At 40.8% G+C, this 12,817-nt stretch overlaps 1 protein-coding gene across 2 annotated transcripts in view; it reads right to left on the minus strand.

The window, feature by feature from the left end:
- The window catches only part of LOC135541421 (histone deacetylase 7-like), a 97,488-nt gene extending 86,301 nt beyond the window's left edge, over positions 1-11,187 (minus strand). For both annotated transcript variants that reach the window (XM_064967659.1, XM_064967658.1), the window contains exon 1: positions 11,098-11,187. The gene's annotated coding sequence lies outside the window, so the exon portion shown is untranslated. The remainder of the gene's footprint in view (positions 1-11,097) is intronic.
- Between the last annotated feature and the right edge of the window lie 1,630 nt (positions 11,188-12,817).

Genomic DNA, 12,817 nt, shown 5'->3' on the forward strand with positions numbered 1-12,817 from the left:
TCAGGTTCTTGGTCACCTCCCTGACCAAGGCCTTTCTCCCACCGATTGCTCTGTTTGGTGGTCAGCTCTTGAAAGAGTCTTGGTGGTTCCAAAATTCTTCCATTTAATAATGATGGAGGCCCCTGTGTTCTTGTGGACCTTCAATGCTGCAGAAATGTTTTGCTACCCTCGCCCAGATCTGTACCTCAACACAGTCTCTGAGTTCTATGGACAATTACTTCTGACATACGCTGTCAACTGTGGAACCTTATTTAGACAGGCATCTGCCTTTCCAAATCATGTCCAATCTATTGAATTTACCACAGGTGGACTCCAATCAACTTGAAGAAACATCTCAAGCATGATCAATGGAACAAGATGCACCTGAGCTCAATTTCGAGTCTTATAACAAAGGGTCTGAATACTTATGTAAATAAGGTATTTCCCTTTTTTATTTGTTATACATTTGCATACATTTCTAAAAACCTGTTTTCACTTAGTCATTATTGGGTATCATGTGTAGACTGCTGAAGATTTTTATTTATTTAATCCATTTTAGAATAAGGCTGTAACGTAACAAAATGTTGAAAAAGTCAAGGGGTCTGAATACTTTCTGAAAGTATTGTAAAAAAAAATCGCAAAGTTGTGCACTGGGCCTTTAATAGTCTGGTATGAGCAGACCAATAAAGCAGTCTACAGCTCGGGCAAAAACTCCCCCACCCCAAACTACTTTCTATGGCAATGACAAGCACATATCCTAAATTAGGATTGGGGCCACAGTCAAACTCATGATTTAGGGCTGAACACCCTTGCCAAGAAGACCAGAGAGACACTAGCTGTGTTGTATTCTGGTTTTGATAAACTCGTTGATATCACTTTGTTTTTAGTAATTGTAATTTCCCTTCAGATGAATTTAGGAGAGACGAAGTGTAAATGGTGCCAGACTGGGTGACATGATCCCAAAAGATGAACTGATCTAATTTGAGTCTTGGTATCTGGTTTACTCCCCCTTGCCTGGCTACCCTTCCACATCTCTCCGGCTAAACGCCACACACGTTTCTTCTCCATGATGAGTAGATTTGATTCCCTCCCTGAAAACTTCTTGAATGCGAACACATTCAAACCGTTTTGACTGATCACAGAAACTGATGGGTTGGGCTAGAGCCTAAAGCGGTGTTTCGGAAATAGTAATTGGTTAGATTGGTTAGAGACGATCCAATCGCTGATGACTTGTTTTGTACAATGCCCCAAACGTTGACATCAGCAGAAAGGACTTCTACAATGGCCGTCTCAGACTGGATGTATGTAGAGATAGATAGAGCAGTGGAATTAAATTAATAATGAGTCGTCAAGCAATAATCCCCCTATTTGACCCTTGAAGTGGATCGTCCCAAATAATGTTAGAGTTATCTCCATGCACCGGCCCAACAGCATATTTTGTAAACAGGGTGGATTTGGTTTCTTCGGGACAGAGCTAAGGAGTGGCTGCTGATCTGACCGAGAATGACCAGGATTGTGAGAGCTGTGACTGTGGAACAATGGAGGCTCCTCAGAGGAGGAAGGGGAAGACCATTATCCTCAGCGAATTTCCTAAAAATAAAAATAGAGAAACGTTAAAAAAGTTATCCTTTTTAGATAAAACTATACTAAATATATTCACATCCCCAAATAATTGATTAAAACACACTTTTTTAAAATGACGGTCTACAGTAGCCTCAACAGTACTCTGTAGTTACAGTTCATATAAGGAAATTAGTCAATTGAAAAAAATAATTTGGCACTTAATCTACGGATTTCACATAACTGGGCAGGGGTGCAGCCATAGGTGGGCCTGGGAGGGCATATGCATCTGAGAGCCAGGCTCACCCACTGAGAGCCAGGCTCACTTGAGAGCCAGGCTCACCCACTGTGGACCCAGGACCAGCCGATCAGAATGAGTTTTTCCCCACATAAGGACTTTATTACAGACAGAAATACTCCCCAGTTTCATCAGCCGTCCGGATGGCTGGTCTCAGACAATCCCGCAGGTGAAGCCAGATGAGGAGGTCCTTGGCTGGCGTGGTTACACGTGGTCTGCGGTTGTGAGGCCGGTTAGATGTACTGTATTATTATCTAATACGATGTTGGAGGCAGCTTATAGTAGAGAAATTAACATTCAATTCTCTGGCAACAGCTTTGGTGGACATTACTGTAGTCAACATGCCAATTGCACACCCCCTCAAAAATTGAGACATCTGTGGCATTGTGTTGCGTTACAAAACTGCACATTTTAGAGTGACCTTTTTTTGTCCCCAGCACAAGGTGTACCTGTGTAATGATCCTTCTGTTTAATCAGCTTCTTGATATGCCACACCTATCAGGTGGGTGGATTGTCTTGGCAAAGGAGAAATGCTCACTAGCAGGGATATAAACAAATTTGTGGACATGGAACATTTCTGGGATCTTTAAATTTCAGCTCATGAAACATGGGACCAACACTTTATATGTTGCCTTTATATTTTTGTTTAGTATCGTGCTGAAAGCATAAGCTACAGCTAGTACTGCAGTGCATAACACATGGTGAGTAGTTGACTCAAAGAGAGAAAGACAATAGTTGAACAGTTTTTAACAAGAGGCAAGAGAAAGAGAGCTAGCAAAATTGACATTTGAATTTTAATTTGACTTTCACTTACTTAGCTAGCAAATGCAGCTAGCTAGTTAGTTTAGCCTACTCAAACATCCGGCTCAAACAGAGAGGGATGCTATGTTACCTAGCTGGCTATGACTATCCAACACTAATTTATTCATTTATTGCCACCGGGGCCCACCGGTGTAACTGCTAAACTGCTTGCTAACTGTACACTGTACAGCATGATTGAAGCGGGTTCTAATGAGTTAGTTCTAGTAGCTATGTTGTTGACTTGATGTTAGCTAATATGGTGACAATGATGTAGTCTGTGTGTAGAGGTTATGATATGAAGGTTTGGCTTGGAAAGGTTATTTTTACCTGCTCACAGACAGCTGATGTTTTGTGCACTGAAGTCCACAAGCAAAGGGAAAAGGTGAGAGGAGGAGATTGCATAGATGTGAGAAGGAATTATACAACGATCTGGCTGCTATGAAAGGGAACTATGTTTGTATCTGGCTGCTATGAAAGGGAACTATGTTTGTATCTGGCTGCAATGAAAGGGAACTATGTTTGTATCTGGCTGCAATGAAAGGGAACTGTGTTTGTATCTGGCTGCTATGAAAGGGAACTATGTTTGTATCTAGCTGCTATGAAAGGGAACTATGTTTGCGTGTATTCATGCCGCTGATTCTGTTGAAAACGTTTCTTAAACGGAAGCAAACGGAACAAAATGGGGATAATCATACCTGAATTTGTCCAATAAATACTCTTGTTTACAACTATTGGACTAATGATTACACCCTAGATCAGCTACGTAGATAGATGCATGCAAGATTGTTCATGGCGGTATTGAATGTGTCAATGTCTGTTACCCTGATTACTGATCTGTGCACGTTGTAAACTTTCATACATAGGCTAGGTTGTAGGAACCATATAATGGGTATACGGTAAATTCTATCCCTGGGTGGCCATACTCGCATTGAGAGGCACAGGCTGTGTTCACCACCCTCCATCTACATATCTATCTGTCTCTCTCTGTCTATTCTATTTTTCTCTGTTCTGTTAAGTTCTGGAAGTAGGGGAGCACCCCCTGATAAATCACTACTTAATTATTTGTTTTCTTTTGGGGGGGGTCTCCTCCAAATTAGTGCACTAGGCCTTTATCACTCCGGTATGAGCAGAGCACCCCCGTCCCAAAATATCAACCAACGGCAAAACCTGTCAGTCTATCTGTCTCTCTCTGTGAGTGTGCGTGCATTTTGTATGTGTGTGGGCACTCTGATCAGAACAGCGTGCGAGTGCGGCGAACCATGTCCAACACGTCTCCCGTGCCACTGTGTGTCATCACGGCCTCTGAGTAATGACTGCTGTGTCACTGAGTGGAACTGGGAATCTTTTCCAATGGCAAGGCAGTGTCGTGAGTTGACTTTAACATTAATCTGATGGCTGTTATTTATCTAATCAACTATGTTTAATTGTGACCCGATTAAATCAATCATGTAACAATTAATTAACTAGGTTCTGGTGCACCACGAGAGCGGTTCTTTAAAGAGTTACCATCTTCCGAATTAAACTCTAAAGGTCTTTACCTATCACATCTAAAAACAGTCAATTTATTCATCATAACATTGTATCATATCATCATTCTGAACAGTCATATCCTCATTGCATCTGCAAAAACCAGAGCAAAGTATTACACAAATTGGTAAATTATTTATTTACTAGCTAATTAAATGGTAACACAGGACCAACACACTTAATGTGTTGGTACTGTCATTACGTTGGCCTGAGTGGGGGAGGTTTATGACCCCCATAAATGCCTTCCCCTTTTTCTTCTCTCTACTCTACCCTTGTGACTAATGAAAATCCCTTGGTTAACATTGAGAGAGAGTCTGGTAACCTCAAAAGATGGGAACGGAACCATATTTAGATAATCCAACCAGCTGAAAATATGCGTTGGTACGAAATGAATATGATGCCAGATCAGTTGGCGTCTGAGACATTATTACTGATGATAGGACCACATAAACTGTATCTTGGAAAGTCTACGCATTCTAGTTATCAGATTCACATGGAATTGTTGTGCAATTTACATTTTTAAATATGAAACTATTTGTGAAAAGATTAAATTAAATTTTAGCTTCCAAATTAGAGAATTGGGGTTTCATGAGTGAACTATGCTCAACCCAGTGGCCCTGCCCATGTGAACTGACATTGGTTATAAACTATGAAACACGCCCTTCTCTTCCCTCCTATATAAAGCTCTTGACGAAAATGTAACTTTCTGTTCCGAGTACATTAGATCGACAGTCTTATGTTAAAAGGGCTCAGATAATAAGCTGTTCCAAGGACGTGGGGACTTGAGGTCCCCACATTGAAAGGACAAAGACCACCTACAGAACTAAGCCAACCTTAGAGAACCTAACAAAATTAGCATAGAATTTCAATGTGAAGGTGAAGGACCTACACCTTGGAAGGATGAATTTCGACTATACCAATCAGAATATAGAATGATCTTAAAATGTCCTGGGGTGTATGATATAAAATGCTAACCTCCCCTGTTATTGTAATGGTGAGAGGTTAGAATGTCTTGGGTGTATGATATAAAATGCTAACCTCCCCTGTTATTGTAATGGTGAGAGGTTAGCATGTCTTGGGTGTATGATGTAAAATGCTAACCTCCCCTGTTATTGTAATGGTGATAGGTTAGAATGTCTTGGGTGTATGATGTAAAATGCTAACCTCCCCTGTTATTGTAATGGTGAGAGGTTAGCATGTCTTGGGTGTAGATGTAAAATGCTAACCTCCCCTGTTATTGTAATGGTGAGAGGTTAGCATGTCTTGGGTGTATGATATAAAATGCTAACCTCCCTGTTATTGTAATGGTGAGAGGTTAGCATGTCTTGGGTGTATGATATAAAATGCTAACCTCCCCTGTTATTGTAATGGTGAGAGGTTAGCATGTCTTGTTATTGTAATGGTGTATGATGATAAAATGCTAACCTCCCCTGTTATTGTAATGGTGATAGGTTAGAATGTCTTGGGTGTATGATGTAAAATGCTAACCTCCCCTGTTATTGTAATGGTGAGAGGTTAGCATGTCTTGGGTGTATGATATAAAATGCTAACCTCCCCTGTTATTGTAATGGTGAGAGGTTAGCATGTCTTGGGTGTATGATGTAAAATGCTAACCTCCCTGTTATTGTAATGGTGATAGGTTAGAATGTCTTGGGTGTATGATGTAAAATGCTAACCTCCCCTGTTATTGTAATGGTGAGAGGTTAGCATGTCTTGGGTGTATGATGTAAAATGCTAACCTCCCCTGTTATTGTAATGGTGAGAGGTTAGCATGTCTTGGGTGTATGATGTAAAATGCTAACCTCCCCTGTTATTGTAATGGTGATAGGTTAGAATGTCTTGGGTGTATGATGTAAAATGCTAACCTCCCCTGTTATTGTAATGGTGAGAGGTTAGCATGTCTTGGGTGTATGATATAAAATGCTAACCTCCCCTGTTATTGTAATGGTGAGAGGTTAGCATGTCTTGGGGTATGATATAAAATGCTAACCTCCCCTGTTATTGTAATGGTGAGAGGTTAGCACGTCTTGGGGGTATGATATAACATGCTAACCTCCCCTGTTATTGTAATGGTGAGAGGTTAGCATGTCTTGGGTGTATGATGTAAAATGCTAACCTCCCCTGTTATTGTAATGGTGAGAGGTTAGCATGTCTTGGGTGTATGATATAAAATGCTAACCTCCCCTGTTATTGTAATGGTGAGAGGTTAGCATGTCTTGGGGGTATGATATAAAATGCTAACCTCCCCTGTTATTGTAATGGTGAGAGGTTAGCACGTCTTGGGGGTATGATATAACATGCTAACCTCCCCTGTTATTGTAATGGTGAGAGGTTAGCATGTCTTGGGTGTATGATGTAAAATGCTAACCTCCCCTGTTATTGTAATGGTGAGAGGTTAGAATGTCTTGGGGGTATGATATAAAATGCTAACCTCCCCTGTTATTGTAATGGTGAGAGGTTAGAATGTCTTGGGGGTATGATATTTCTGTGTCTGTAACTTTATCACTCATCATAGACTGTAAACTCTCCTTCCAGACTCATATCAAACATCTCCAATCGAAAATCAAATCAAGAGTCGGCTTTCTATTCCGCAACAAAGCCTCCTTCACTCACGCCGCCAAACTTACCCTAGTAAAACTGACTATCCTACCGATCCTCGACTTCGGCGACGTCATCTACAAAATTGCCTCCAACACTCTACTCAGCAAACTGGATGCAGTTTATCACAGTGCCATCCGTTTTGTCACTAAAGCACCTTATACCACCCACCACTGCGACTTGTATGCTCTAGTCGGCTGGCCCTCGCTACATATTCGTCGCCAGACCCACTGGCTCCAGGTCATCTACAAATCCATGCTAGGTAAAGCTCCGCCTTATCTCAGTTCACTGGTCACGATGGCAACACCCATCCGTAGCACGCGCTCCAGCAGGTGTATCTCACTGATCATCCCTAAAGCCAACACCTCATTTGGCCGCCTTTCGTTCCAGTACTCTGCTGCCTGTGACTGGAACGAATTGCAAAAATCCCTGAAGTTGGAGACTTTTATCTCCCTCACCAACTTCAAACATGTGCTATCTGAGCAGCTAACCGATCGCTGCAGCTGTACATAGTCTATTGGTAAATAACCCACCCATTTTCACCTACCTCATCCCCACACTGTTTTTATTTATTTACTTTTCTGCTCTTTTGCACACCAGTATCTCTACCTGTACACGACCATCTGCTCATTTATCACTCTAGTGCTAATCTGCAAAATTGTAATTATTCGCCTACCTCCTCATGCCTTTTGCACACAATGTATATAGACTCGCCTTTTTTGTACTGTGTTATTGACTTGTTAATTGTTTACTCCATGTGTAACTCTGTGTTGTCTGTTCACACTGCTAAGCTTTATCTTGGCCAGGTCGCAGTTGCAAATGAGAACTTGTTCTCAACTAGCCTACCTGGTTAAATAAAGGTGAAAAAAATAAAAAATAAAAATAATTCACGATTCTTTCAGGACTATCCATAATCATGGTAGCATCCATATTAAGTGTTTAGAAACATATTATATTCTTATTTACAGTAAAAGTGACTCCAAAATAACACAATAGATTCATTACCATTCATTTCTATTGGGTACAAAATAATCTAAAATACAACCAAAAGAAACAGCAAATGTTTGCAACAAATTTGCAGTCACACGCTTGATGTAGTCATTGTATGCTATGAATATGGGGCCAAATACTTAGCTTTTTACTACTTTAATACACATTAAGTGAATTCGTCCCGATTTTGTTGCTCCCCTAATATTGGGGGATGACATACAAAAAGTGCTGTAATTTCTAAACGGTTCCCCTGATTCAAGCTAACAGTCTGAACTTTAACCTCAGTCATTGTATCATTTCAAATCCAAACATGGAGTATAGAGCCAAACGAAGACCCATCTTGTCATTTTACATGTTCAATATGGAATTTTACCTCACTTTTTCTTGCTGTTAGCATTGTTACGGTATTGACCTTCACACATTGTTACGGTATTGACATTCACACATTGTTACGGTATTGACATTCACACATTGTTACGGTATTGACATTCACACATTGTTACGGTATTGACCTTCACACATTGTTACGGTATTGACCTTCACACATTGTTGACTTTCACACATGGTTACGGTATTGACCTTCACACATGGTTACGGTATTGACCTTCACACATGGTTACGGTATTGACCTTCACACATGGTTACGGTATTGACATTCACACATGGTTACGGTATTGACATTCACACATGGTTACGGTATTGACATTCACACATGGTTACGGTATTGACCTTCACACATTGTTACGGTATTGACCTTCACACATTGTTACGGTATTGACCTTCACACATTGTTACGGTATTGACATTCACACATTGTTACGGTATTGACCTTCACATTTGTAATATTGTTAATGATCCATCAGACCCATAATGCCCTCACTTCCCTCTCTGAATTTGACCTGTGGTCCTGGTCACTGCAATACTAAGACTGAGAGTCAACTATTGTCCCAGAGAGTTATGTCTCAGTAGGCTACTTCTGGCTGACAGTGACCTTTTGAAATCTTGACCTCCACAGATTAAACTTTTTGATGATTTATCACTGGGACAGAAACCATATTTATCACAGGCCATATGTCATTAAAATGGAGGCCGATTGCCAAGTCTGGCATTTCACAGGGAGAGTTTTTGTTCCACAAAAATTTGATTGATTTTATTTGATTGAATTGAAATGAATTTTATATTCTGAGAAGTCATACCATAGGTCCAAGAAGCATAACACATGGTGAACCTGAGTGCAATCATAGTCGTTAATACGCAAACGTTATCAAGTTTTACTTTTCATAAGTATGTACCGAGGAATTTTTGTGAAACATCACTGTTTCATGAATGTATGCTGTTTTCTGTAACTCTGGAAGACTTGATCTGGAATGAGTGACCATTTCTGTTATGGAAGTACTGCATTGGTTTGTTATATGCGATACATTCTAATCTACTGTATGTCTCGTATAGCTTCATCAGCGAGAAGTGAGCATATCAAGCATTTCGCTACACCTGCAATAACATCTGCTAAATATGTGACCAATAACATTTTATTTGATGTATCAAATGGTGTACATCTACAATATGAATTTTTCTGTCTTCTTCAGTTAATGTTTTCTGGCTGCCTCTAATGTATTTTGGTATAGATGACATCAGTCCAAACCTCTATGCAAAGATCTTTCCACTCTCCAGGTCTGAGTTCAAACCAACAACAACTCCTTGGACTGTAATTTGAGTTCGTCACCTCCAAGTCAGAGCAAAATAACCTGTGAATGTCATCATTATGGACCATCATTGTCAAAAAGGACATAAAACGTAGGATTTAGGAGCTCAACAGACCACAAAGACATAGGTCTATATATGGAGTAGTCCTGGGGAGTGTAAAAATAGAGAGGAACTCTTGTGTTTTGGGTGAGAGAGCGAGCAAAAGGCTAAGCCAATCATTCAATCATGTGTTTTTATCAAAAATGATTTATGTATGGTGCACTGTAAAATCAAGTGGGAAAAAAATCAAATCAAGAGCTGGAAATGCTCTGCACTCTATTCCTGTATTGTTGATGGCGTTTTATCCCATTTAAGATTAATTTATATTTTCAATTTTTGTTTGGTTACCTGAGATTGACCCACACCATAGAATTACTATCAGTTGTAAAGTACACAAATGTTCATCTTATTCAACTAGGACAGCTTTTGTAGCTATACAACTAAGAACACTTTGGTTTCATTACTGTTTTGTGTCATTACTGTTACAATTTCAAATTGTAATATGACTGTCATAAAGATTTTTTTAAAGGAACAAGAAGACTTTGCCAATATACAGGAAGGGGATGAGACGAGAAATGATATGGACATTTAGTTGATGTGTTAATTTTCCCTGCTTATTAGGGACCTGGAGGGCAGTGATCAGGGCTATGAGACACATGGAAAGACATTGGCCGGATTATGAAAGCAGCCCAATTCACTCTCTATGCCTCTAGCTATCGCTCTCTCCCCTCTCACTCTGCAAGCTTTACTAATGCATGGGGCAAAGGAGCACATCAGAGTTATCAAAACAAATTGGCCCATGAGGAAAATTCCCCTTACCCTGTGTACTCTCTTTTTTTCTGTGTGTCTCACTCTTTCTGTTTCTCTCTCTCTCTAACACACACACACACACTCCCTGACACTGGTGTTTTATGTTTCCTAGTTCTGAGTGGACTCACTCCTAGGGGTGGGTGGGTCTGTTTGCAATTTTCTTCCCTCTCCCTGTGCCAAGTCGGAAAAAGGAAGGAAAAACAATGATGATCTTTTCCTCTGAACACCTTTGTGTTTTTTGTATATGTTGTGTGGTATTATTTAGCACTAACAACAACACAAGTGTGGGATGCAATGCAAAGAGAGGAAAAACCAAGCCAAAGCCATTCATGCACCAGAATGTGCACATTGAGAGGCACATGAACATTTGCTGGTGATGTCAAAATGCTCACATTGAGAGGCACATGAACATTTGCTGGTGATGTCAAAATGCTCACAACGAGAGGCACATGAACATTTGCTGGTGATGTCAGAATTCAGGGAGCTTGAATCAAACAAACAAGATGAAAACGATGATGAATCAATAAAGCCTAACTTTTCCAGCTTAAATAAACACAACAACAACACGTCTCCTCATCTGCAAACTTGTCACCCAATGTCCTTACTCTCTGACTTGAGCATGTCAAGTTAAGTACAGTGTAATTCAAGTTGAAGTAAAGTGGCAAGTAAAGTAAGTAACGTGACATCTGATTATCTTGTCAGCCCATCTTTAATAACATAGATAAACCCATGAGAAACACAAGTAGTACCCACCTGAAACATACTGTAACAGTAAAAGTATTTTGGCTTACCAGTATTAGGTTAGGTCATTCAGGGCTAGGTCCAACACAGTCAGCAGGTCAATCTCATAGCCGAACCCGGTACAGGGCGGAGTGAGTGGATGTGAGTTCAGATCCGTGCTAGATAATGAAGTTCTCTCTCTCTCTCTCTCTCTCTCGCTCAAAAAAGAGAGAGAGAAACAGAGAAAGAAAGAGAGAGAGAGATCATTACCATACCATATACAGTATCATTATCATATCATTACCAAGCCCTGCAATGCCAAGAGCTGAGCAAAGAAAAGAGTCCCCTCATCCAGCTGGTCCTGGGGCTGAGTTCACAAACCTGTTCTACTAACAAACTGAAGCCTCAGGACCAGAACATCCAATCAATCAGAATAAAATCATTTACAACACAGTCAAAACAAAACTACATTGCTTTTTGGGAAACAATCACAAGCACAAAGCAAAAGGCTGTGCTATCCGGCCCTAAATCGACATTACACTGGCTAACTATTTGACCATGGTTACTGATCAAAACCTTAGAAAAACAAAGGCTCAGTGAGCACAGCCTTGCCATTGAGAAGGGTAGACAGGAAAACCTGGCTCCCTGTAGAGGAAAGGCTGTGCAACCACTGTACCCCAGCAGAACCTGAGACAGAGCTGCATTTCCTGACAAAATGTAAAAAATATAAAACAATTAGTGTCACTTCCCCAAATTTGAAACCCTTATTTAAGGGTTCAAAGACCTCTCTGATGAGAATCGAATACCCGTCCTGTTGGGGGAGGACGAAGAGAGCTGTGGGTTGGCAGCGCACTACATTGCTGCCTGCCATAAGATGAGGGACAGTGTCTGACAGACCAATCAACCTGCACATGTCCTCTATGCTTATTGGTATTGTTCAAGGTATGGTTATTTTGACCCTTGGTTATTGTTGTTACTGTTGACAATTTTGATTCTTATTATCTTAATATTGTAAATATCCAAAGTAAGCTTTGGCTATATGTACATTGTTACATCATGCCAATAAAGCAAATTTAATTGAATTGAGATATAGAGAGTGAGACAGAGAGAGAGGGAAAGAGCGAGAGACAGACAGTAAGACAGAATGAATGAGAGAGAGAGAGAGAGACTGTAACAGCCTGAGGCAGAATGAGAGAGAGAGAGAGAGAGAGAGAACAGAGAGAGACATAGAGAGAGAGAGACTGTAACAGCCTGAGGCAGAATGAGAGAGAGAGAGAACAGAGAGAGACATAGAGAGAGAGAGACAGACAGACTGAGAGAGAGATAAGACAGAGAGAGAGAGAGAGAGAGAGAGAGAGAGACAGACTGAGGCAGACAGAGAGAGAGAGACAGACAGTAAGACAGAATGAGAGAGAGAGAGAGAGAGAGAGAGAGAGAGAGAGAGAGAGAGAGACTGTAACAGCCTGAGGCAGAATGAGAGAGAGAGAGAGAGAGAGACAGACAGTAAGACAGAGAATGAGAGAGAGAGAGAGAGAGAGAGAGAGAGAGAGACTGTAACAGCCTGAGGCAGACATGAGAGAGAGAGAGAGAGAGTAACAGAGAGAGAGAGAGAGACAACAGTGAGGCAGACATAGAGAGAGAGAGAGAGAGAGAGCGAGAGAACAGACTGAAGCAGACATAGAGAGAGAGAGAGAGAGAGAGAGAGAGACTGTAACAGCCTGAGGCAGACATAGAGAGAGAGAGAGAGAGAGAGACTGAACAGACTGAGACAGACATGAGAGAGAGAGAGAG

Source organism: Oncorhynchus masou, chromosome 6 (assembly GCF_036934945.1).
Source record: "Oncorhynchus masou masou isolate Uvic2021 chromosome 6, UVic_Omas_1.1, whole genome shotgun sequence".
NCBI classification, from domain to species: Eukaryota; Metazoa; Chordata; class Actinopteri; order Salmoniformes; family Salmonidae; genus Oncorhynchus; species Oncorhynchus masou.